The sequence below is a fragment of the Daphnia pulicaria genome, chromosome 10 (genome assembly GCF_021234035.1).
Source record: "Daphnia pulicaria isolate SC F1-1A chromosome 10, SC_F0-13Bv2, whole genome shotgun sequence".
NCBI lineage: Eukaryota > Metazoa > Arthropoda > Branchiopoda > Diplostraca > Daphniidae > Daphnia > Daphnia pulicaria.
In genome coordinates, this window is record NC_060922.1 from 6,835,657 (window position 1) to 6,863,447 (window position 27,791).

General features: G+C 43.1%; 1 long non-coding RNA gene across 1 annotated transcript; it reads left to right on the forward strand.

Annotated features, from left to right (window-relative positions):
- The first annotated feature begins 4,701 nt into the window (after positions 1-4,701).
- Positions 4,702-26,436, forward strand: LOC124314978. Its single transcript, XR_006911451.1, has 4 exons — positions 4,702-4,887; positions 5,329-5,486; positions 15,090-15,189; positions 26,260-26,436. It is a non-coding gene; the product is annotated as an uncharacterized LOC124314978 (long non-coding RNA).
- The last annotated feature ends 1,355 nt before the right edge of the window (positions 26,437-27,791 follow it).

Sequence of the window (27,791 nt, forward strand, 5' to 3'; positions counted from 1 at the left end):
GTTGGGCTGTCGCTTATTCGTCGGCGTCAACGTCGTCGACTCCCGTCACGCCAGCAAGAAAACGAAAAAACCAAAAAAGAGGCTCTTGTCTAATTCTGGAAGTGGAAGCCCTTATTACGGCGCCATCTTTTTAAGGTTTTTCTTTTAATTCGTCGAATTAATAAAACAACAACAGGGGGGAAAACGTGTTGCCAGAACAACCGTTTTCCCTGTCATCTTCGTTTCAAAGAATTTGAATAAAAAGGGAAAAAGACAAAACGGACGACACTGCTGTGGTATAAGCAAATCGCATCGGACCTGTCTGCAAACCGAAAGAAGAAGAACTGGAAATCTGAGCCATCGCCATCGCCAGTTAGCGCGATTTCAACAATCGTCTCACTCGCAATTGAAGAAGAAATGAAAGAATCAATTCAAATGAGCGCGGCTTGTGAGGACAGGTCAGCAAGCGGAAAGTGGAAGCCGCCCAAAACTGGCAGTGCACTGTTTGTGTGATTGTAACCATTGAAAATATAACTAAAAGAAAAAAAAGGCTGACGTCGTATGTTAGTTTGTAAAGTTGGCCAAGGAGAAAAAAAAGAAGAAGATGGTGACTCGCAAGTGTCAATCTTCGTCAAGTGATTGCAGAGTGGCTGCTGCTACGAAGTCCTTGTGGACTGGAGAGAGAGAGCAGACGCGCGGATGTATCCAAATCTCAAAGAGAAAAGTGGGCCCGGACAAAGAGAGGAGGACTTCACACGTCGCCAAAGAAGGTCATGCAGTGAAGGGAGAAACAAAGCTAGCTAGACCCAATCACTAGAAATAAGAAACAATTTATTTTTTCAGTGGGAGCCCACAGCCAGCAAGAGGCCGGGATGAGAAAAGAGCCTTTAGACTTTGAGAGATGCCCAAAGATTATAAGAGAGCTGGTCGGTTATTTGACCTCTTTGGAAATTGGAGAACTCTATATAGAGTTGACAACACAAGTGCTTGCTGGTATTATATTTTCCCTTTTTCTCTCTCTCTCTGTGTCGCGCTAGTTGGTTAGAATAAGAGACTGGCCGACTTTAAAAGAATCAAAGCAGCGCGACGACGGCGGCGGCGAAACGTTAACAGCGCAGGAGCAACACGGAACCGGAGTTTCGGATGACTTGCTCAAAGTGCGCCGCCCTTTCACGGACCTGTTTTGAATATGTGGAGCTGCGGACTATACATGCGCGCGCACGGCAGTGGCCTGGCCCTATATACTACATGCAAACTTGCCTCTACAGTCTATGAATGTCCTGTGCAGCATTTTGAGATCTGCATTTGCTGAGTATATATCGACTGGTCGAGCGGTCACTTTGACAGAATGAAGGAAACACACACAAAAAAGCTGTGATGTTTCCGACACTTTAGAACGGCAACTTGGTTGGCTGAGTTTGCAACTCGATACACTGACGATACACCGCCGCTGTATATGAGGCCGGCACTTTTGCCAATCCATCAACATAGAGTATACTACCACATTGACGGTACTTGGACATTCGATGTATAGACCGGCCTCTTGACTCTACTCGTAACAGCCTCAGGATGCAATTACACGTTACGATGTTTTCCTTTGGGAAAAAAAGTCCCATGTCATCAAGGATAAGACGTGGTGTACTTGAAAGTATGTACGACTCTCTGTTCGATCTGGCCTTTGATTTGGGCACAAGGCCGGTACATACACACAGAGAAAAGTTCCATGTATGCTGTCGGGGGCGTTATTATTGATCTTTTAACTTCATCAAAAGTCAAAAATCAAAATAGCCAAATTGCATAAATCAAAACAATGAAGGAAAAGAGGTGAAACAGCTGCCGCCGTATTAATGTTTTGCTACAAGGTAATCAGCTTCATGTATGTGTACGTGTATAGAAAAAAGAAGAAGAAAAAAGGCAGCTAGAAACAAGACAATGCTGCCCAGCTGATATTAATAAGGAGGACGATGCCCCTAGGACTGGAGCTATCGATACTTGCGGTCCGGCCAGCCCAGTTGGTGATGGATGCTCTGTTAACATGTGTGTTATGTATATAGGTTATACTTTAAGAGGGAAGACAGAGAGTGAGCGAGAGAAAATGAGCGTGTGTGGGCCTTTTTTTTAGAAAATCAGGAGGGAGTGAGCTGGGAGGTGGTTCCCTTCCAGTCCGGCAAATGAGCTTTTCTTTTTTTCTTATTTCCTTTTATTTTTGAGAGAGAGAGAGAGGCGCTTTGATTAGCGTGACTGCAAACCCACGACTCGACTCTTTTATTTTATTTTATTTTTTGTGATGGGGTCCTCGTTGAAAAGATGGACGACGACGGCGGCCTGGAATATGCAAAATTCTGGCGGTTATTGTCGCTATATAGTCAAATCGGCCGCTCATATTCCCCGCCCTTTTGATATTTTTTGCATCGATCAATACACTCGGCGTGAAGCTCTTATACAAAAACTCACGCTCCCGCTTTAGGCGCAGTTGAGAACAAGTTGGCGAAGAGAGAACAACCAGAAAACAAAAAAAGAAAATATGAAACCCATGGCGATATCTACTACGCGTGTCTTTTTTCCACCTCTTGCCAAGTCAAGTGTGTGCCATTAATTTATTCACGTGCTGCGCAAGCGGAAGAGGGGGAAAATGTTTTTTGATTGCCCACCGTTTTCCCGAGATTGGGAAAAAGGTGGCGAGATGCGGAAAAGTCTGTGGCTCTTTCGTGACGTGCGCATCAGATGATGGGCGTGTCAAACGGCGAGTCCCAATCGACTTTTCATCGCCGCACCTCGTCCGCGCCAGTCCCGCGCGCTCCTCTCTTGCCTTTTAGATACGCGCCATCACGTAATAATAAATTCTTGCACAGCCCTTTTTCTCCTTTTCTTTTTAAAAGAGATGGCGGCTTGCTGTGGTGTCTGTACACACACATGTGTATATATATCATGGCGCTGACAAAAGGCAACAACAACAAGAAAACGCCGCTCTCCCGCTTATGTTCACGTAATGGAAAAATTCCTTGATCACTCATCAACCATTTCTCTCTCGTCTCCTTTTTTTCATTCCCCTTTTTACAATTTTTGAACCGACAACGTCTTCTTGGCGTGTGATGATTATTAAACTACTCTACAACAACAAGTCGACAGGTGGGGCAGAACTCACGTATTCCCGCCCGACTTGACCGCCTTTGACTCAAACTGGAGAATCCTCCCCTTCGTTCTGGCGTGATATCTCGCACCTTTTTTTTTCTTTTTTTAAAGTATTCAGGCGATCCAGAAAAATGACATTTTCAACAATGTTTCTGTTTTTTTAATTTTAATTTAATTAAATTTTTAATTTTAATCCGTTATGGCTTTATTGAACCCAACCGCAATAAAATATACCAACTTTTAGGTGTGTAATCATCTGCTAGACTGTGTCCGTGGTTTCGCGTCCAGGAAACACAGGAAACCGTTTGTGCGCGCTAGCTAAACCAATTATCATCAACTCGACCATGCCAAAAGATTTTTTTTCTCTCTTCTTCTTATTTTAAAATTCCATTTTGGTAATTTTTGAGGTTTTTCTTGTTCAATTTCTGTTTTTTTTTTTTTTTTGTTTTATTGTTTCGCGGCGCAGATATAAAATACGAGAATGAGTCGTAATATTACAGAATGCAGTTAAATGACTGGCCAAATAGTTTTCGTTTTCCAGATATTATTACACCATATAGAGAAATCCATTTATCCTGCGCATCGTGACAATAAATCAAAACCACTTTAGCTCTTAAAGACTTTTCATTCTTTTTTCTCGTCATAATCATTTTCTATAATATTCCGTTTTCTCGTCAATACCAATTCTTCTCGCATTTCCAGCTGTTATAGATATTCTTTAATTACTTTGGTTGCTCTCTCCCATGCGCAGTTATTCTCATCTCGCAAACACACACGGACACATTTCGGCCACGTTTAATGAGAAACAAAAATTCTCTCATTTAGTGCAGCGGGGAAATACGAAACTGTTGAACAACGGAGCCATGAAGAGCCGCCGAGTTATGGGCATCGCAATCCCCCCCACCACCAAAAAATGGAGTCATTAGCAGTTTCAGAGTCAGCACGCACACGCTATAATGCAACACACGTAATATAGATGGCCTCTAACGATGAATCTTGGCAATGCAAATGGCTCCAGATGGAATTTCTAGAGCGCCGACAGTCATCCCGCGTTCTTCTTAGAAACCCCCAAAAAATCCCCTTCCCCCTCCCACCGTTGTGATTGTTGAATGGCAGACTCTTATGCAATTGGAGAGAAAAATAAATCAAATTCTTATTATTCAGTTTCTTTATTTCTTATTTCGAGACATGACTGCTAGACTGTGGTATGGCAGCATGTAATGGTATGATGAATTTACCGTGGTAATACGTGATGGGAAATGCGTTGCGGTCACTTTGGAATTTGTCCACGTTTGATGCCGGTGGTCGGAAGTTTTCTGTGACTTTTTCCCTCATCGTTGGGCCGTCACCAATACGGAAATGTTTATTCCCATTTGGTTTCCAACATCCAAGAGGGTCCTGGAGACAATCTATTAGATACTAAAATAATCCCAATTCGATAAGCAAATGCTGAATGAAAAATCTGCTTTTATCGCTACTAAGCGATTTGGATTTAAATTTGGGAGGTCGATTTTTAATAATTGCTATCGATACTTAATCATGGCTAATTAAAAATAAGTGTCGTCTGCTGCTCTTTTGTTCACCATCAGTTAAGGCTGTTCGAATAAGACAAAGTAGACAAAGTTTGAGATTACGAACAAAATGCAACAAAAACTTTGTTAGAAACGTACGTCACTGTACGAAAAAAAACCCACAACAAATAAAATTACAAAAATGTGATCGTCGTTTCAACTTTGGTGTCGCAGCTCTCCATCCACTCCATGCTGTTTTTGGCGGGTAAATAGAACTATAAGCATACAAATGAAATGACTATGGGAGCTGAAACAGAAGAGTTAAACTTGTTGCAAATTTGTGAAATGTTAGTTTCTGATTAACATTCATCATGTAAACCTTTTGTCGAATCATGGCAGTTTGGTTGTATTGGAACCTTCTCAATTGTGCAGATCTGAGACCAGAGCCAGCCATCGTAACCAAAAAAGTGATGCAAGTTTTGCTTGTGCTGGTCAGCAACAATCTGATTATCATTGCTAGGATAATTATATGTCACTTTTATTCCTACAACCTGCTACATTTTTTAAAGAAGCATGATACTTGCACAATTAAGCAACAGCAGTGTATTAAATGGAAACCTTCAATTTTCCTGTTTATCAACAATTAGGATTACCCTAATTGTTCAGTCAATATTTTTTCGTAACCCATTTTTTATTTTTTGTTTAGATAAACAGCATCCAGTTCGAATGAGAAAACTTTGTTCTCGTGTATGCCCATGAGAGTGTGGGTGTATTCACGAGGACTCCCAGTTTTTCCGTCATTCAACTCTTCAGCGGATGGCGTACTTGTGGATGGATGTCTGGCTGTAATTCCCAGGCTCAAAGGTAGGAAAGATGTATCTTTATTCTTCCTTCGTATATATGGCAGTCATGAAGTGTAACATGATGAATTTACCACGGTTATACGTGATGGGAAATGCGTTGCGGTCACCTTGAAAAATTGTGTCCACGTCGTATATGATGCCGGTGGTCGGTCGGTCGTTTTATGTGACTTTTTCCTCCCTCATCGTGGGGCCGGTATCTTTACGGAAATGTTTATACACCACACGTTGGGTGTAGGCTATACAATAATATGACTAGCTAGTCAGTATATATATCAATGTAGTGCATACATATATTACGTATATATATATGTGCTCGCAGATATGAAACATTAACGAGTCCATTTCCTCTTTCCTTTTTCCCTTGTGGCTCGGCCGCCGCCGCTGCCGCACCGACACCGCCAGCCACTTTAACGGCTTCTCAACTTGTCCAGCTCTTTTACGATATAAATTATTTCACACACAAATTGGATCGTTTCAATTTTTTGTAAGAATTCATTCCGCTTACAGTTTTGTTTTTCCTTTTTCTTCTTGTTTTTATTGAACGCGCACGTCGGGACGGGAAGAAAAAGAAGAAGAAGAAACTGCATTTTCTGAATAGTCGTTGAACTGCTGCGTTGCTTTTGGGGTCCGCTCGTAAATCATGCACGCGTTATGATTCGAAATTGAATAAAGAAAAACAAAATGAGAGGCCCGCCGTCGGTGATGTATTGGAAACAGTTGTCGCATTTTTATCGTTTAGAGCCTTTTTCGTTTCAAATTTCAAGAAATATTTCAACTGACCGCCAGAGTAGAGATGGGATTTTTACCGCTACACAGGCATTTAATTTTTTATTCCATCGGTTTATTTTGTGTGTCTGGAGTCAATATTGAACACCAAGTGAGATGTCTGTTGGTCCTGATGAAATCCTGCTGTCGCACTGTACGAAATGAAGACGCGTTCGAGCAAAGAGGTCGGATGGTTTCACTTTGATGAAACCGAAGAAGAGGGACGAGCGCGAGTCAAGTGACAATCAAGGGGAGATGTAGGCCAACGGGGCAGCAGGGTACAGAGCAGGTCAATATTATATAATATAGCGTGTGTCTATATATGCAACACTGTGGGACGTATTGGGAGTACTTGGATCACCCTAGACTAGCTGTATGCAGCAGTTGAGGGCTCTTCAAGTTGTAGATGGCCATGGGTTTGTTATACAGTCGGTTGATTTACAACCCGTTAATGGCTTGACCAGTCGGATCTATCTCTCCTTATGTGCACACAGAGAGACAGAAAACACGAAGGAATAGAAGAGAGAGACGAACTCAAAAGGCCATACGGTCGGTCGCTGGTTTTCCCTTTTAGTTTCAAATTCTTTTAACCCCCCGACGAAATGTAAGAAAAAAAGAAACTGCTGGAGAAGAGGTTGACAACGAACCACCACTACGAATGTTTCACCTCTCCACGTTGTAAAAATAAAAAATAAAAGGGAAATAGAAAGATAACTGAAGAGGGAAGAAAGATCTGTGAGGTCCAGCAAAGAAGAGGACCCAATTAACCGAAAGAAAAAAGGCGAACCTCTTGCTGGTCCAGCAGACTCTCCTCTTCTCGAGAGAGAGGATATATAGAAACTGCAGAAAATAAGACAAGCGGTTGACACTAGGTGAAGGAATTATCGCCACGGACCCCCCTACGCGTCATCCTCCATCCGTCGTAAAATAAAAGCCAAAGGAGAAAGAAAAAGAAGAGAGAAAGAGATTTCCCTGGGCTGTTACTCGGCCATTCGTCGGGGCAGCCGACGGACGCGAGCAATGGGCGCGCGCGCGAGAGGCGCGACCATCTCATCCGCACTATAGTCTAGTAGAGATATATATAGCTGCCCTGCCTCCTTCTCTGTTGGTTGCGATAATAAATACATAAGAAAAGAGCATCTCAGACCTCAAGGACCGCACACACTTATCCACAGCAGGAGGACGCTGAGCTTTTTTTGTCTCTCTCTCTCTCGTGTCTTATCTGTCTATCTGGCTTGTCTCTTTTGAATCTCTTTTTTTTTTTCGTCTCCTTATGTGCCCAGTATTGAGTCAAAAGGAGAAGAAAAAGGTGCTGGCGTGCGCTCGCCCCATTTTCTATATTCAAGATTCGTTTTTTAAAATTTTCTGGCCCACGTCACGACCGTAGGGGGCGGAGACGCCCAACTCGCTCGAGCCATAGACTTCAACAAGCTTTCAGCTTCCCTCCTTCTTTTCTTTTGAAAAAAGATTTAAAAAAATCTTCTTTTCATTGAAAATGAAGTCAATAAAATGCGCATCGGTTGATTTCTTCAAGGGAGCTAGCAAAAACCATCCATCAATTCCCGGTTAATACGTGACATTGTTGTTGCTGTTTTCCCTTTCTGCCCGGGCTGTAAACCTGTATGCACGTGTATTATGTATACTACCTGGTGGCCAGCATATGTTGTGTAAGCGCTGTCACGGGTTTACGTCTGGATTTTTCGTGGTGACATCCACCGCAGGGTCTTTAACTGCCTCATTCAAATCAGCAGCGCTCAAACGGTTTGGGCTTTTGGGGACAATATTGAGACTTTGGCCAGTGGGCGATCTTCCCTGATTCATGACGCCATCATTTCACGATTGAAGTTTTTCTTCTTATTTACAAATCTATTTGCGATCGAAAGACGGGCAGCCATTTGAGAGACGGAGATAAAACGACCGAATCAACTAACGGGTTGTATAGACTGTGTCTATACCCAAAGAAAAAGAATAAACGACCAACATCATCGTTTTCTTTTTTGTTGGAAAAAATCTTTCTTTTTTCCTTGTCCTTATTGCTGGTGATGGTGCGGACTGTTGTGGCCGGTCCGTGTCAAGCTGCGTATCAAAACTTGGTGAAAGATGTTTTTGTGGCGACTGAATAGGCCAGTAATCACGTGATTTTCTCTCTCTGTCGTGCCTCTCTCTCAGTCTCTCAGTCTCTTATTGTGAAATCTCTTTCGACTGTCACTCGTTGACTCGTTCCGTCCCGGCTGTTAGTAACCTGCCCGTATACGCGCTGCGGCCATCTCCGGGTGTTGTGGGGTGGGATATCCACAGCAGGAGCAGAAAGAGTGCGCAATTTATTAGGAATATTGTCCAAGTTATCATGATGTGTATGATGGGAGGCAAAGAAAAGGAGCTGGGCCCCGTCTTTTCTATTCGGCATTCACATCATCCCGACCTCCTCCTCGGTTCCATTCATTCAGATTCCTTGGCTCGTTTTTTTGATTCATTCATTCTTCTTCGCCTTTTGATGGGCACTTTTCATCGGCAGTATATTCTCACCTGGGCTAGTCTCCGTTGACGCCGGCCCAAAAGGTGTCCGTCATCACGCCGAAACGTGCTGTCCCACCGTCCGTCGCCTCTGAATAGAGCTCGTTATGCCATCAAAAGAGCTGGGCAACTCCGTCGTCAGCCATCCTGCTGCTGCTGCCTATAAGCGTCGCCTATATCCACACAGCACTCGCCAGCTACAGTATATATATACAGTCCGTGACAGCTATATAGTACCGTACTACACACATACTCTTGACACGTTTTTTCCCCATTTCATTTTTCCAGGCTCGGCTTTTTTTCTCATTCATTTTCTCATAAATAGTTGGGCGCTGTGCGGCACTCGATATTATTTATCTCTTTTTCTCGTTGCCTTTTGGTTGTTGTTCCCTTTTTCTCTTCTCTTATTCTTCGTCTTCTTTTTTTTGGCATCACAGAGACGGGCGCAAGACTTTATGACGTCAACTGCCATCGCCACAATCACCGCAGTCAATGGCCGTGTTATATATGCAGTCTACTGTATACTAGTATGTACTGTATGTACTATAGTCGACCATTTTCGTCGAAAGTCGTGGCCCCTTTTGTCCTGAACCAACAGCATCACCCCCCTCTCTTTGGTTAGACTCGGCCATTCTCTCTCTCATGTATTCTTATATAACATAGTACGTAGTAGAGATGCCGTAATGCTGAAACGGATCCATTGTGCCCAAATGACACGCCTCGCCCCCAACACCACCAAGCCAAAACTGCCACTCGATCTAGATTGAGCCCTGATGGCAACCGCTATGCAATCAAATAGAGATGTCGACGTCGTATTTGATTCACCGTCGCCAGTGTGATGGTACGGCTGCTGGAATGGGGGGGAGAAATCCCCTCCGCCCGCCATCAAACCGAAACTGCCATCGCTTATTCTCTTGTAATTTATGACTTTTAGTATCGCGCCCATATCCGAAAGATTCCGAGTGGATGGAAGATTTCCTTGTTCTCCGATTGGTTCACGAAAGGAATGCGAACCAATGTGAACCGGCAGGGCCGTACCTCGTGAATCATTCGCTGGATGAGTTTGAGAATTAAAAAAAAAAAAATGGGAAAAGATGGAAAAGCTGCTAAGGCAACACAGTTCATATATCATCTTGCTTTGGGTTGTGGGGTTTGCTTTTGTATATCTATACGGCGTTTTGAATCGAAAAAAGAAAACGAGCGGCGATTTCTATTCAACGACACTATTGAAATCAGGTTTTTGTATTAGATAATATTATCTAGGTCGCGGCCAATCATACGCAACGCCAAACATCGGACGGTTTCACGACTTGGCACCTCTCGGCATCAGAGATGAGCGTTAGGCGTTTTCGCGCTGTCTCTCTCTCGTCCTAAATATGGTCCGAAAACACAACCCAAAGCGAATGTATATAGCATTAAAAAAAAGATATAAGAGACCTGCCCAGTCTGTAAATCTTCGCACGTGCACAATATATTCACAGGGAGAATACGGCCCTATTTACATGTTGATGAGCAGTCGTTCAAAGTCACACGGAAAGAAGAAAAAGGAAAAATAAATACCTTTTTGTTTTTGTTTTTTCTTCCCGTGTGCACAGCACCGTACCGGGATTGATCAACACGAACGCTGAAAAGGCATTTGAGAAGGAATCAAAAGGGGGGAAAAGTGAGGTCCAATTATTGCAGCAGCTGTCGTCCCGTAATAGCGGGCGATATAAGGAGCCTCTCTGATCTATGACGCAAGAATGGGCGCGTGTAGAGCAGCCAGCCATCAGCAGCAGCAGCAGAGACTGGCTGGCATATAAATTGGGCGCAGGGTCTCCTCCATTTGATATGGCGCGTCCAGCGTCCCTCCTTTTTTTTAACTGCCACTGAAAAAAGAAACAAGTTGTTATTTAAAGAAAGAAAAAGAAAAAGAAACAAAATTATTTATTTTCTTCTAGCTCCTAAATTCAACATCGTTAGACGACTCCATTCCGCACTCTGCCTAAACGGAACAAAAAGGTCTTGGTGTTTTTTCATGTACAAAGCGGATAGATTTACTATACGGGACTATATATAAGATACTCTACTTATTATACCATCTAATTGCCGAGCCGATTCAAAAGTAATCGCCTGGAAATATCATTTAAAGTCGTCGTGGCTTTTCTTAAATTTCTTTTTCAAGTGGACGGCAGAAAACGAGATGGTAATAATGGACACGTTCCAGACGAATTATATATAGTACCTAGTTACGCAATTAAAAGGGGCGTTGTGTGTGTGTGTGTAGATATATTTACTGCAGACACACTTGAAGTACGTATTCCAGGACTTAATATATATCAACGTTAACTCACATTCCAGTTTGATAGTGTCTGGCGTTTATTTTTGAAAATTCGGGGTGGAACGCGCCTGTGCTAGAGATAATCATCTGGATGATCTTTAAAAGAATTACATCAACGGGCTAAGGTTAGAGAGATAGGCTATATAGTGTTTCTCTTTTTCTTTTTCTTAACAAAACAAAAGAAGGGGGGGAGAGAATAGTTTCAACTGAAATGCTGTTGACGTTGATGACGCCCAGAGAAGGAAGTTGGTGAGTTATACATAGCCCTATCAAGATGGGAGAGATGTTGACCCGTCCAGCACCACCACTTGATTCCTCCGTGTTCTTTCCCTCTTTCCACGTGGGGCCAATCGCATTGGCTACTGCTGCGCTGTCGCTTCCCCCCCATACGACTGGCGACACGGCCGTGTAATAGTTGCGTCTCGTATATAGCCCAGCAAACTCCAAATCGAGTTGTGTGTTTTGTCTATAAGATGCTGCTCGGTGCTGGTTGAGACGGACCTATTGGAGATGCAGGGCATCAGAGCCCACCCAACTGGTAGAAATGCGTCAACAAGAACGGGCCACCATCATCAGCGGCCGAATGACATTGGCTCTACGTGGTCGACTGGTGGAGCAGATAGCGTCTCTGCTCCTTGGTCGCAATGGTGGTCGATGGGTCGCGCGTGGTGGTCATTTCTTATATGACTTTTTGAGGAGGAAGAAGAGGAAGGTTGTTTTGTTCTTCTTCTTCGTCTCCATATAACCGACACTACTATATCTGCCATGTGCCATGCCACACCACTTTCCGGCAATAAGAACTTAACAACACCTTCATTCCCCTTAGCTCTTTCTCGGGCTGGGTTTTACAACAGGCGATGGGGAGGGCCAGGGGTCCAGTCGCTCGAGAGAAATAAACAAGGAGAGATGTTATAGCAACTATTGAGATGTGTATATAAGACTATAGAGGAGGACTTTTCCTATGTGAGCTAGGCTAATATTCTTTTACTCTCTTTTTTTTGTCGCTGTCAGACTTCTCGGAATTATATGAATTTGGTTTCTTATTATTCAATAAACGAGAAATCAGAGCTGCGGTGAATTAGAATGGAAAAAGTATAACTCCATTTTTCTCGTCTAGTTTGTCTAATCTAGCAGATGGAGAGAAAGACACACACCAAAAGAAAGAAAATGACGGTCCTCTTAACATGTGAAAGTCCATTTCATGACCATTATAACGATTCGCACCAATGAACTCGCTTTATAAGGTTTTCTCATGCGCTCCTCATGCTCGAAAGACTCATCACTTTTGTTCTCTTGATACAAGTAGAATATTATTAGCATACGTACGTGTGTAGAAGATAGCCTCCTCTTGTCCACTGACAGTGAAAAGATTAGAGTCGAAAGAAAACTGCCGTGCTGGCTGTCAACCGAATCGTGTCTTCATTAACATGCCACCAGCAATGTCCATCCGTCTTCTCGAATCAAATTTCCCGACCATGAAAACCCATTCGCGCTTGTAATCAAATTATCATCGAGAAAATTTTTAAAATAAATTCATTTCTATTCCTCTGTGAATTTTGAAAGAAATTTGGTCATTACTCTGTAATGGACTTGATCAAAATTCCTATTCATTCTGTACAGAAGAGAGACGGGCTGACGGACCCTAAAACTATGCCAAAATCGAATAACTTTGATACAAGTCTGCACGTTCGAAAGACGGTCTTAATCGAGTTTGAATTCTTCTTTTTTTTTCTGCCTTTTTCTTTCTATATTTGGATAAGGTTCGTATTATCGTAACTTGTAAAAGGTCACGAAGGGGGCGCAACTGTTGATGCTACCATTCCGTCGTCGTGATGGCCGCCGTATAATCTAAATTATAGGAGAGCAATATATAATATTGATACAATAACATTTTTCTTATTTTCTAATTTGAACTGACCGAATTGGGCGAAAAGGGGAAATATGATAAATAAAGCGCATTATATAGAACGGCCTTCTCTCGGCTCTGCTCCGACTTCCCAAATGGCCCAAAAGAGAAAAAGGAAAAAAATGTCTAATCTGCCAGTTCAGTCTGATGCAGCATCAATAAATAAAACGAGCGCAACCAGCATAAGTAGATCGTAAAAGCAGCCTGGAGGTGATCCAATCATCCGAGACGTCCGCGCTTTTACGTGTTTGTATCCAGCGCCGTCAGTCAACACGATCCCTCGGGGGCTGGCACTCCTTTCGGGCTCGACAGCCACGTCGTGCTCATATTATTTTTGCCGATATGTGTACAAGACTTTTCAGTCGGCGCAGAGCCGCAGACTGCTGCCCCCTCTTCCCGTGACACGCGGAGTTCACCGCAAGTCGAGTTGGTCGGCCGTGTCTCTCTGCGGATGATTTGCGACAGGCAGCAGCCAAGTGCGTCGTGGCCATCAACTGTGAAAAAGTGTCGTCGTCATCGTTGGTCTCTCACTCGGGGCGGCGCGTGTCCAACTTCCATATCGATAATTGGAAAGGAATGACAAGTTTTTCGGCTCTTTTTTCCCCCTATCGAGCCTTTCAAATCGAAACCAATTCTGTTGCCAGCCCAGTCCTATACTCCTGCCAGGATCATGGCCATATACCCCACCATTGAAGAGATGGAATATAGATTGGGCTGCATGTTGTAGGTAGCCTCTACAGTTATATATGATATGATATGATATGTAATACACTTGGAAACGATCTCCCCCCCCACCCATCCACTCTGTGGGATAGGGCCGGTCTCCAAGTGTCGCACGATATCGTTCGTCATGGCCACCGATATTCGCGCCACCGATCATAATTCATCTCTTTTTCTTTTCTTTTCTTTTTGAAAAATAATCGTAAAAAAAGAAGCATCTGTAAAAATGGGGCAGCGGAGAAGCTAGGCGTTTATTGTCTACTGGCTTCAGAGTTGGGGGAGTGTCTGGTTGCAGCAAAGTCTATTCAAAATTAGTCTCCTATGGATTATATACTCGTATTGATGTTTTCTTTTCTTTCTTTTTTCATATTTCCCTCATACTTCTTTTGACAGAATTCAGTGGATACAAGGTGGGGGCCATTGTGTGTTTGTGTGCTGTCTAACAAGACGCCCGACTGTTGAGCAACCAAGAGGATATAACCCCCCCGAAAAGTCACAATGGGAGTATACTGTATATAGAGAGGGAACACACACACAAAAGCCGGGCCGGGCCCGAAATAATCTTGTGATTTATGATCATCAGAAGAGGTTCAGAGAGCCAAATAAAGAGAAGAACGAATTGGTCAAAGTGATGCCGATTTTTCCTCTTCTTGTACCTCAACCAACAGAGCAGCGCTGCGGTATTTTACCGATGTTCAGTTCATGCGCAGAGATCCCGCAGTTATATTATTTACCGCCCTTCTATACAACACACAATCAAAAGCGAATCAGTCGACGAAGGCTAACAAATCACAAATCGTAGAATACAGTTTTTAGATCAACTCAACAATCGCAGATACTCGGGCCGGACCGGACCTCGTTCACTCGTGCCTGACGTATTATTTACATCTTTCAAATGGCGAAGCGCGGGAAAAATGACGGCCGTTATCCGAGGCTTAACACCACCTGAGACTTGTCGCAGTGAACGATATTTTTTCTTTTAACCTAAATTCCATTAGATAAACGGAGTAAAAAATAACTGAATAAAAGAAAATCCGTTATATCTGTGTTGAAACGTAACAAATTATTCCTTCTGGAAGTCTATCTTATTTCTATCGATATCTTGGCATAATTATTAATCTAGAAGAATAGTTTCGTCTGCTTTTTCGTCAGTTTCGAAAATACGACAAAGTTTCTCCATGCAGTTTAGCTGGTAAATAAAACTAAGGATACTAATATAGAATGAATATGAAGCTTAAATGAAAGAGTTAACCTTGTTCTAAATTTATGGAATGTTTTAGTTCCTGACTACCATTTGACCATTTATCATATAAGCCCTCTGTCGAAGCATGGCAGGATGTATACATTGTCTATATTTTTTTTTGTTTTCCTTTGTACAGATTTGAGCCCCGCACCAGCCATTATAACCACAAGTTATTCAAGTTTTTCTTGTACTGGGATTGACCTGTCATCAGAAACAATGTCAGCATCATCACTTGGGTAATAATAATGGTTTTAGTTACTTTAATTCCTGTGACCTGCTAGAAATTATTTTAATGATGCAAGAGTTGCATAGATGTAGTGTATTAAATGGAAACCTTTAATTCTTATTTTTATTATCAATTAGGATTTAGCCACTGTCTCGTTTTCAACTTTTCCTGGCTTGTTGTTTCTGTCAATATTCCCATGAGTGTGTGGGTGTATTCATGAGGACGACCTTTTTCCTTCATTCAACTTTTCTGCGGATGAAGCACTTGAGGATGGATGTCTGGCCGTATTTCCCAGGCTTAAAGGTAGGAAAGATCTCCATACTTCCTTTTTGACTTTTTGATGGCGTTGATTATGAATCGTAAGATAGTACGGAGTGTGATTATTTCAGAGCTAGGCGGTGGACTGGAACTTTTTTCTCTTGCCGTTTTTATTTTTTCTCAGTTAGGGTTCATTTTGAAATAAGTCATTTGTCGAACGACTGACGATCAGGCCTGTTTTTTACCACACAACTTTGTCAGTGGTTAAACGATCAAATTTGAACTTGAAACACTTCCAGCAAAGTGTAACTAGAAATTTTATGATCAAGAGGGACCTGCCACCACACCGGCACCACCTCGTTAAATTTCAAAAGATTTCGTATCAATTCGTTTATTTCTTTTCAATAAAAGAAACAATTTCTCGAAATTCACGTACAAAAGTTTAGAAGGAATGTAACAACTCGACTAGTAAAGTGTTGGATTCTCGACAAATCAATTTTCTAATGGAAACACGTCAGTAGGTCTTATCGAATAAAACATAAAAGAGCGCACACACCCCATATAGTAACATATGACGCGGTACTCTAAACTCAAGGCTAATGTACTTATACATTTATCCACATATATACAGTTAGACATTTTGATCTGTGTGTATAAGTAATAAAGGATAATGGATTTCCGTTTTTTTTTCCCCTATCATTTTGCTTCTTTTTTTTACGCCAATGTCATTCCACTCGATCATATCGACGTAATGGTTCAAGCGGCAATGGCTGGTGGTGTGTCTAAAGTGGGCACGAGTCACGAAGGTGATTCAATTTTCAATGTCCATATGGACAAGTCCATCGATTTGGAAGTTGACAGGGCGTAAAGCGCCGCGTACGTTACTACATGGGATATGAGAAACGAGTGGGGGGTGGGGGTGGGAGGTCTATATCGTGTTGGCCCATTATGATGGAGCATGGGCAACCATCAAGGATATACACACGTCACGTAACATTCAATCCCCCCCCCCTCCTCTCTCCACATCTCTCCCCGCTGTCCGTTTTCTCTCTCTTTTGATTGGGTTGGCTGTTCAGCGTGATGACATAAACACACCGACGCAACCGCCCCTCTGACCACACCCCCTACGTCGCCCAACACCTTCTTTTTTGTTATCTTTTATTTTTGGAAAATTGTATTTTTTCTCCATCCACCTTTTGACGACCATTATAGCCGATCAAAAGATACGTTTTTCTTTAATCTTTTGTGGTGCAACACCTGAAATTATCAAAATTGTCTAAAGGCTGTAATTTCACGAGACGATTTCGAAGAATTTCCATTCGGTTAAAAGGGAGAAAACGACGTAGAAAAGAATTGGAAATATATCATTTCCCCATTGATGCGGTGCATATAGTGTGTGTAGTAGGGCTTGACAATGGCGGAGACCCTATAAATATTATCCTTTGCCTTTTGATTCGGGAACCCCGATGAGCTCAGTCAGTCATGGGGGGGGGGGGGAGGGTCATAGAGTCAATAAAATAAATGTATATATGCAAAAGAAGAAGAAGAAGAACGACTACTGAGGGAGGTCAAAGTGTGACACTACGTCGATGAGGAGAGTCTATCCTCCCCCTATATATTTTTTCTCACACATACGTAGGGAATAAGAAAAGGTATTTTTTGTATTCTCCCCCACCAAAAAATAAGGGGGGAATACACAAACATATTGTACACATACGGGAGAAAAATATACAGAAAAAAAAGGTGATGGGGGGGCGCCCACTACTTCAGCAGCTGAATAGAAGTCGAAGAGAATCGCTCCTGAAGAGTGCTCTACTATGGGCATTCAAATAGCGTAGTCTTAGTGTAGCCCTTTAACGACTCCATATCTCTATAGCTCAATAGGGGATCCCCCCTTTTCTTCCTATTGCAGTTTTCCCCCCACCGTCCCACACGACTTGGCATGTCAATATGTATAAATAGACAAACTTGTGATGTATATTTTTTCTTCTTTTTCTTCTTGTCGTGCTCGTTTTCTTATTTTTTCTTTCAACGTTGGGCCACCCCGAACTACTTGAATGGGAAGGGGACGTGCTGTGGGTGGGCCACCGTGGCTGACACTGACGGATGTGAAGGGTTCGGAAAAAGAGGTAGAAGATCTGCTGAATGTGGTAAAATACAAAATAAAAAAAAGAGTCATGAAGAAGAAGAGGACCCTGAAGAGGGCACCCAACCATCCTTGTGTATCTTTCGAGTGCTGCTGGGGGTGATCTTCTCCTTCTTTCTATATACCTGATATACCTACATAATCAAGACTATTGTCACCTAGAGGCTTGGACACCTTGCACCCCCCACAATCTCCCCGCAGCAGCAGCAGCAGCTCCTTGAGCCGCTGGATGATTCCCTCCTATGATGCTGTGCCTGCCTGTGTGTCTATTTTTACAAGCTAAGAGAGGGAGAAGGAGCTTAGATATTGCCTTGAATGGAAGACCTATCAATAACTCTTGTCCTTGGAAAAAATTCCTTTTTTTCTCCTTGAGAAAGAAGGAAACAAATTATACGCTTCCATTGAGCTTCACTTTCACAGTCCATTTGCACTAGAATACGCTTTTTTGGCTTTTTTCTTTCTCCCCAGCACCTTTCTATATACTATAGTAGTACATTGTGTTGCGTGCACTGGCACCGTACAACACTTGGTAGTTGCTGAATACAATTCCCTCAGAAGAAGAAAAGTACATCTCTGGTAGATAATTTCTCGCCTATCAAAGAATTGAGCATAGATAAAACAGGTATACATATTATATGGTTATCGCTATAACTCATGTTTTCTTCTCCGAGAGAGGAGAGTTTTTACGATGTTTCATCTGGAATTTTGGAGACACGCTGCGACACAATCGCCCTTTCATATTTCGTTATTTTTTCTTTTTCTTTTTTTCGGGCTGCAAAACGGGTGAGGGACGACCGAGAGCAGCACGCGGGAGATTCCTGTAGCTCTGTTCCTTCCTAAAAGGATTAAGTATGGACCACGTCCCACAGCCATCGACGACTGTGGTGTGATGGTGACAACCCTGTGGGCCCCCTCTCTCGACCAATGTTTATCTTCTTGTGTAATTTATGCTTTTTTCACTGGTGGCATTGTGTACACAATGGGCTAGTTGATTGAGCTCTCTCGCCTTCTGCCCCGGCCTGCAAGAGGCTCAGCGCATATTTCTAATAGTCTAGAAAAATACGATCTTGTTAAGAGACACAGCAGACCCTTGGCACTTGCAATAGGCACATTCCAATCATATTTGATGATTTGTTTGTCATACAGTTGCAACTGGCAATGAAAGGGAAAAGCCTCCCAATTTCACGGCTATTGACTTGAATTTAAATGCGCATACTCTTTTTTTTTCTTTTTTGAACACTTGAAGGAAAATACCTGGACGGAAGTTATTTCCATGGCGCAGCCTATATACGCACCTTGGCCAAGATAACAAAACAAAGGGGGGAAACACGGGTCCTTTCATTTGTTTGCCTGTCGATTTGTCAGGACATAAAAGCCGTGCTGTGGCAGTTGATGGTTTTGTTTTACGGGTCGATTGGCGATCGACGAGGTAGGCCGACACCCAGTGCCTGTCGAATAACCCCCCTCCTCCTCCCGAGTGAAGAGACAATCTTCTATCCCGACTCCACCTACCAACGACCTCTTATTCGGTTACTCGGCTCACCATCCAAAGTCGTAAAAAACCGTAAAAATAAAACAAGCAAAGAAAAGAAAAAGAAAAGACAATGACAGCCAGAAAATCGTCTATACCACCACCACCACCTCGCGTATCTATTTGAGATTGGAATTAATTTTAAATGCCAACTCATCAAGTTCTGCTGGGGCTGGTTCAAACTGCGGGATGTCATCTCTTATAACGTCAACATATGGCACACCTCCAAAGTATTTTCTTATTTTTTCTTTTCGTTTTTTTCCACTTTTTCATTGTCTCTTTCTTCTTAATCGTTTTTTTCTGTGGAGACTCTCTCTCTGAGGAGGATATTCACAGGTAGACCAGGGTATGTAGTATCCACTTTGTTTAACCTCCAGTCGAGGTGTCAGGGGGGTCATCAAGTGTGTATACAGGCACAATGCAGATCTACACAGCACACGAGAAGATGGAGCTTTTCGAGCGCGGCGGGAGGCTGTCAAGTGAAAAGGGAAAAATATAATTCCCATTTTTGGCACCTCCTTCGCGCACACTCATCAGATCCTTCTTTGACCCTCCTCCCTTTGTGCGTGTGTGTACACACAAACGCATTCTTTATTTCACCATTTATCATACTTTATTAGGGAACTTTTACACTTTCAACCTCTCAAGTCTTCTACTCTTTTGTGAGTCACTTTTTGTGTGGAAAATCGACTCAAAAGTCGTTGCTTGTTTTCTTTCCTATTTTTCCAATGATCGTTTAGTTCCGATGCGCAAAACTTGGAGAATAGCAGATCTCCTGTTATTATTTTCCTTTTTTCTAGCGCAATAAGATTTTACAAAAGAGAAAAAAGAAAAGAAACAGAGAGTGATGTCGAATGCTTGAGCAGTTGAGCCTGAATGGCATAATCGAGGGGGTCTCTGAGCTGTCGCTGTTGTGGTCCACCCAAAGGTCAGAAACGAAAAGAAACAAACCTGGAACAAGAGTCCAGTCCCAGTGAAGGGATGTGGTACCTTATAGAGTCCCTCTTATTATAAAGTTCTCCTTTTGTGCACATTTAACACTGTAAGATGTCAAAAGGTAGGAACACACAATCTATACCGTAGTATATAAGGGCCAATGGATAGACTATAAGAGCTATGCTGTTTTTTTTGAGATGGTACCAGGTGATAGAGAGGTCAAAAGAATCCAAGCAGATGAAGCAGAGAAGGAAAATTGTTGGACAACCAACAGCGAGACCCTTTTGAATAGTCAATACGAAAGTAGCTAGGAGGTTGCACAGCAGTGGATGACCGTCTCTACCGTTGCTGCTGCTGCTGCTGCACAATGTCAATTATTACATCCCAATTCCCAGCACCCGTATACCTGATGTATACACACACAGTCAGACTGATGAGGGCTCGTTCCCTGGCCAAAAGCAAATTCTTCTTTGACTGTTATATATGACTGGATGGGCTCACGTTTGACACCTCAACTCCTGGCCTGTGTGTGTGTCTCTATAGATGCGATGGCCATATAAATTCAAACCGTCGAAATGGAAAGGTATCAATCGTGTCCCTCAAGTCCAAATGGGACGAATGAGACAAGTTCCAAATATTGGAAAAATAAAATTAAAACAAAAAAAAGTGTTACCTGTTGGACCGCATCCAATATAACAAAAGATGAAAAGAATCAAAACGAAACGGAAACAAAAAAAAAAGTCTTGACATTTTTCTTTCTATTTTTCTTTCCTTCTCCGTTTGCACATTTATTGATCCCTTCACTCGTTTCTCTCGTCGGCAATCCCGACCGCGACTCATACGAACTCTTCAAGTCATTCAGATAAGAATCTCTTGTGAGGTCGGAACGATGACATTTTCCGGCGATATCATCTTTTGATTTTTGGGGAAGGAGAGAAAGAAGAAAAAAGAAAGGTTATACCTTGTCAATGTTAATACACGTACTCATTCTATTGTGATGGAGGGACATATTCTAGCGAGCTGGCTGGCTGGGCTGGATGATGGATAGATAGCTCAACTTCAATCTGTTTTGCCCGGGAATGACGTGAATAAATCAAATGACCCATTCCCCCCCCCCCCCTCCTTCCACCAAAACAGGCATACACACAGGGCCAGCACAGCACAGCACATCACAGCGTGTTGCATATTATAGAGATAGCGTCTTCTATACTATTCGGTCGAAACCAATATGCTGATGGCGCGTGGTCTCACGCCGTGAAAAGGATGACGGGATAAAAAAAAAGAATAAAACGGGAAGAAGAATATAAGAAACGAATCGGAATAGGAGAAGAAGGAGAAGGTTCTGATGGCTGCTGAAGTGTCAAGCCCACTCGCTGATGTGACACGCTCGAAGGCAATATATTTATCCCAGTTGGGGAAAGAAAAGGGAACCCCAAAAGAAGAAGAAAAAAAAAGAAAAGGCTATTTGTTTATATTATACACAACAACTGTTGGCTGTATTATTATTGTATCCCCTTCTCTCTATAGGTGAGTGTGTGTGTGTTGTGTATATATACCTGGAACTGCTGATGCACGGCAGATATAGAAACACACACTCGGCCGGAATATAGTATAGATTTTTTAAAAACATTTGTCGCTTTGGCATCGCAGGCCCCTTTTCATCCTTTTCTTCCTTATAGGACGGAGGACTGGTGTTGTATACGCCAGGTAGAGACACACACACACACACCTCTACGTGTGTAGGTGTGGGTGGCTATACCGTCGGCGTGCATCGATATATTTTACACACGGAGAGAGCTGTGATGGCGTGTGCCCGTTTCTCGTCTGATGGCAGAGACCAGAAAAAAGAAGAAGAAAAACCAACAATGTTATTTTTTCCTCTTCTTCTTCTTCTTTTCTCTCGGCTGTGTCACATCATCGCAGTCAACTGCGGGTACTAAACTAGCGCTGATTTACGGGACGTTCATTCGACTGGGATTCACATCGTTCCCTCTTCTCTCTCTCTCCCCTGTTTCTTCTCTATTTTCTTATTTTTTCTTTTTTGGGACGAGAGAGAAAAGACCCAAAAATAAATAAATTGTGGCTCATTTCCGTCGATCGTTTGTAAATGGTCGTCGTCATGGAACGATCGCGAGAGCTCGTCGCTACGGGCCGCTAGATCATCGGCCGATTGGAGTCGTCGTATTTTTCCTACAACGCCTCGACATGCAGCCAAACCCCCCCCCGAAAAAAAACCAAAAGAAAAAAGCCCGAAATCGAATGGGTTAGATGTGTCTGAAGCCTCTTTTGGCTATATGGCTCGGTACAGGAATCAATTTAAACCAAATAGGGAAATGAGACGCGGTTGAAATTGAGCGGAATAAGAGGGGCGGCCGGGATATGTAGTCTAAGAAGAAGAAGAAGAAGAAGGGCCGAGAGCAGCAGCAGATGTAATAAGGCACAGCAACGGGTTGTGTTGTTTATATCCGAACGTAACGATCGATAATCAGCGACGCAATGGCGAGGGGTTGATTGGATGGCCGCGCGGCTGTAAGGATGTGCCCCGTGCGAAGCGCCCTGTGATTATAGGTGTGCGCCCGATCGGAAGGATTGAGGAAAAGGTGGGCGACGCGGGAAAAAAAAGAATCAAGAAGAAGAAGAAGAAGAAAAAAGGGGCAGACGAATAATGAAAATGAAACAGTGGGCGTGGATCTCGGCCACAAACCAGAAAACCGGCAAACCGGCAACAACTAATCCACCACCACCACCACCACCACCACCCGTACAAACTGACTGCCGTGTGTACTGTGTGTGTGTTACCTTGTCATTAGCAGGTGAACAGACAAATTGAAATCCCCCGGAGCACATCACCTTTCCATCTACTACAATCGCTTCCCCCCATCCCTTGGAGTATACGTATAAATTTAGTACGGCACAATCGCCCGGCCCTGCCTTTATATATACATGGCAGGGTCTAGAAAGGAAAAACAAAACGGGAAAAAACGGCCTGTCGACGATAAGTTGCGCCAGTTGAGGTGTGGTGAAGTGATGACGCCCAGTCCTGTAATTTTCGTCATGTTCTTGCCGATCTACACTTGTTCCTTTCTATTCTATTCCTTTTTTACTTTTTAAGGGGGGGTTCTTCTTCTTGTCTTGTACACCCGAAGGCTATCTGCTTTTTTTAAAATTTTATCTACCTGTTACATTCCATCACACTTGCTGCTGCTGCTGCCGCAATATTCCGTCCGGCTTGTTGTTTTGTTTTCTGTTTGAAATGAACATAAGGACGGTCCCAGGTTCTCTTTTGATTTCTTTTCTATTCTTTTCCCCCCTCGAATGTGTTGTGTTAGGGCCAACACTCGTTCAAACTTGTTGTCGTACACTATCTCTTGAAAGATTGAACGGAGAAAACTTGACGCAATCGCCCCGATGCAACTGGCAAAAGAACGAAGCCAATTACACGAGCACAACTCATCACAGAAGGTGTATTATCGTCCAAGTACTTGTGTGTGTGTGTCTACCACCTCCTCCGTCTCCGCCTCTTTCACTCGCGTCTTAACATCATCAGTAATATCTCTGAAAAAGAGAAAAGGATGGAAAAAAGATTGGAAACCCGTTTTACACTTGTCCGTTTGGCACCGTGGCGCGCGGTTCATCAAATGACGGGTTAGCGGCTTGTTCAAATTAGTAGGTACGTGTGTTGTGCGCGCTCACACACACACACACACACACACACCGCCAGCTATTTAGAGAGAGAAAACAAGAAAAACTCCAACTCATCTAAACTATCAAACTACTGGCATCATATTAGTATATGTAAGACTTGCGTAGTACAAGTGCTGGTATACCCACCATTTTCGACTGGATGTACTCTAAACCTATTGTTTTTCGGTGGGGGCTTTGTAACCATTATTTTCCACCATTGTGGACGACTTTGTGTCGATGGATGGATTGATGTAAGAAAAGGCAATGAGCCATCAATGGGCCGTAAATGGAGGGAGGGCAATCTGATGAGTGAGTGAGAGAGAGAGCCGGTGGCCAGTGAAATGGGTGGAAAAGTAGGCGGAGAAAAAGGGGGGGGGGAATAAAACACAAAACCCGAGTTTTTCTTTTTCTTTTTCTTAAAGGAGAAAATCCAAAAATCGATTAGTAAATCAGAGCGGCGGTGATGACGTCAGTGGTTGGTGTTGTCACGCCGCCTGTCGGCCTCCGATGATTTATTCTCTTGCATTTACGCCGCCAAAAGGTGTGTGTTTAGACACACGTATAGATGAGGTATACATTGCGGCGGAGGTTCTATACCCCCGAAGGGCCAGCAGGACTGCTGCGTTAATTGAGGTTGGGACCGCGCGATGATGCACTGATTATATATAAACACGGCCCAATCTCATCCAGCTCTCCGATGAAGAAGAGGCCGGCCGGCGGTATAGACTCTGATGGACACACGAGCAGCAACAACAACCCGAAAGAATTTCAAAGAAGAAGAAATTCTTTCTTCTTTATTTTTTGTTTTCCGTATCTAGTTGTTGTTGTTGTTGTAGTTGTCGTTATTTTTATTTCCCTTCTTTTATTTTAGCCAACGTTTTATTTGATCCATAAATCTCGCCCAGCTCTGATGATGCCGGTGCAATTCATTACTGGCGCGGTTCGGTGCGGCGCGGTGTGGTCCGTTTGTTGGTACATAAGATGAGATGAGCCGCCGCCGCCGCCGCCGCTTGCCGCCGTACAGCCGCCCAACCAGCCGCCAAAGGCTGGCCCCCTTCACACTTAACCACTTGTCAGCGGGTGTGAGACCATTTTTTTTTTTCTTTTTTTCTTTTTTCTCCTGGAGCTTTTATTTTGGTTTCTTTTTCTCTTGCGGCATTTTTAATTTACGGCAGATAGATGAGCAACAATCTCGGCCCTTTCGACCCCTTTTTTCTCTTCTTCTTCTTATTCTGATTCGCTTTTTTTGTTTCTTACGTGCCGCCCGCAACAACCGGCAACAACCGTCTTCTTCTTCTTCTTCTCGCCTTTGACATGCAAAGCCGATGGCGCCTTTCGCTCTCGGTTGCGGCTATCTCATGCGCAACACACAACCCACAACATGTTTGTCTCTCGTATTAGAGCGACTGTACCTATAAAAGAGATGGCCGGGCCTCGTTCTCTCACCTCTTCGCATCTCTTCAACGCAACAACGCTCCCATTAGTTATATTTATATTTATAACGAGCTGCTCGATTTATAGAGTGTTGGATTGTTTCGTTCTTCTTCTTCTTCTTCTTCTTCTTGTACACCTCATCTCCGAGCTCTTTTTATTTGATGCCCAGGAAATTCCTTTGCTCTCCTTTTCGGCGCTTGTGTTGCTTCACTTTTATCGGGTCTTTTCTTTTCATGATGAGCCATCGCAAGAAGAAAAGCAGAAAAGAATTTCGGGGTTTTTCCTTCATTTCTCCTATGGGCTAAAAGATCTTGAAAGATTCAAACTAAAAATGTTTCACACGTACTAGTCGGCCATTTCATTACCCGCCATCAGCATATTTCGGCAGACATGATTATGCCTATTACATGCGTAGTGCACTGCATATAACTCTGCATTACACTCTCTTGGCTCGATTATTTAAAATAGTTTAAACTATCGATTTCTTAAAGATGGCTGATAGGATAATGAAAGAAAAGTTATGTCTACTTTTCTTCTGTTTTGGTGACACGTTTTGATAGAGAGACAAGTTTGAGATTACAGAGAAAACGAAACGATCACTTTTCTGCAGGTATATCAAACTAAGAATACAAATTGAATGATTATGAGAACTAAAAAGAGTTAAAAACTGTTCCAAATTTGTTAGTTGACTAGCATTTATCATGTAAGTCTCTTGTCGATACATGGCGGTTGGTTTGCACTGTCTACATTTTTGTTTGTTTTCTTTTGTGCAGATTTGACGACTTGACCAGCCATCGTAACCACGAGATTTTATGCAAGTTTTATTTGTTTTTGTGTTGGACCTGTCATCAGCAATAATCTCAGCATCATCACTTAAGTAACAATGATTTTCGTTACTTTTATTTGTGTCACTAGCTAGACATTATATTGATCCATGAATTACGTGATTGCAGTGTCTTACATGGAAACCTTAAATTCTTCTGTTTATTAACAATTAGGATTTAGTCCTGCCACTGTCTCATTTTCAACTTTTCCTTAGACTTGTTGTCTCTCGATATTTGTTCGTAACCCCTTTTAAATTTTTATTCTAGATAAACAGCATCCCTCTTATTGGAGAAACAATCAACGTCTGTCCGAATTACGGATCTCTTCATCCCTTTCTTCCTATCCTGCTGCCTGGTGGATTTAACTCTTCAGCTGATGGATGGAGCAACTGTGGATGCCTGGCTGTATTGTCCCAGGCATAAAGGTAGGACAACATTGATCTCAATTCTCATTTTTTGACAATTTTGGGTGGCGTTGATTATAAATCGTGAAATAGTCCGGAGTGTGATTATTTCAGAGCTAGGCGGTTGACTGGAACTTTTTTCTCTTGTCGTTTTGCTTTTTCTCAGTCAGGACTCAGGGTTCATTTTAAAAACAACTCAAATTTTGTAGAACGACTGCGAAAGTTTTGTCTTGTACCTGACAACTTTTGGTCTGTGGGTGAACAATCATCGATTGTGTGAAATGTGTACGCGTCTCTCTTGTGGCTACAGATGTGATATTTCCCTTGTAATGGATTTCGTTTCCCCCCCCCCCCCCCCCCCCATTTCGACGACTGGTGTCGCGGTAAATGTAATTCGATTAAAACGGGAGGTTTTCGACACACGTACGCGCCCGCACCCAAACATTTCGGCCCTGAGCTTTTCGGGTGCGAGGTTGTCATCTGTCGCACACGACCAGCTGATGCAGATGAATGGTGTGCGCTCTGCCGTGTTGTTGCAACTAGGCCCGTGGAGAAAACACACTACACACACGGAACTCGTGTGTGTAGTGTAATACAGCCAACAGCCAAGTCAAACGACCGAAGTGATCTCTCTTCTTTCTGCCATTCTCCCGGGACGAGACGTCACTTCTCCCCCCTCTCTCTCTGTGCTCTCTGTGCTCTCGTCTAGCTGCTCTCACTGTCCGTCTTTTTCCTTGTGCTGACTCGATCGTAACACGCAAACTGTTCACTTCTGTGTGTCACGGACACATAAAAGAAGCAGCCCGTTTCTCTCTCTCTTTTTCTCGATCTCTTTCCGTGTTTAGACGATACGGACACCATCTGGTTGTTTGGGGAAAACGTCAAGTCAAGGCATTGGCAACTGGAAAATGGCAGGGCCCTGCCATTTTCATGACTTCCAATCTAGATTGGAGCCAGCCAGCCCATAACTCGGCCCGTTTTCAATACGAAAATGGAATTTCCACCAGTCAGCTCTATTAGACGTGTATGCGCAGCTCGCCCTTTTCTTTCTCCGGGGGGGATCTCATATAATTTCGTGGAAATAAAAGGGAGTTTCCTATACATCAGTGAGACTTAGAGAGACAGCAGGGTCAGATTCGGTTTCACTCGGCTGGAAATCATTTTCGATTTCAAAACAAATCAGCAACGCAGGATCGACCTTTGAGAAATTCAGGGATTCAAAGCGGTGCCTAATTTCGCGCTGCTTATTTAACGGGCCGGTTATTTCGGTTTGGGTATGGGAGACTCGATTCCACGATCCGACGACGTGATGCTGTGCGCTAAAAAGGCCCGCGTTTAAGCGAGTCGTCACGATCAACATCTGCCCGTCTTCTTTTTAACTCGCAGTGCCGCATA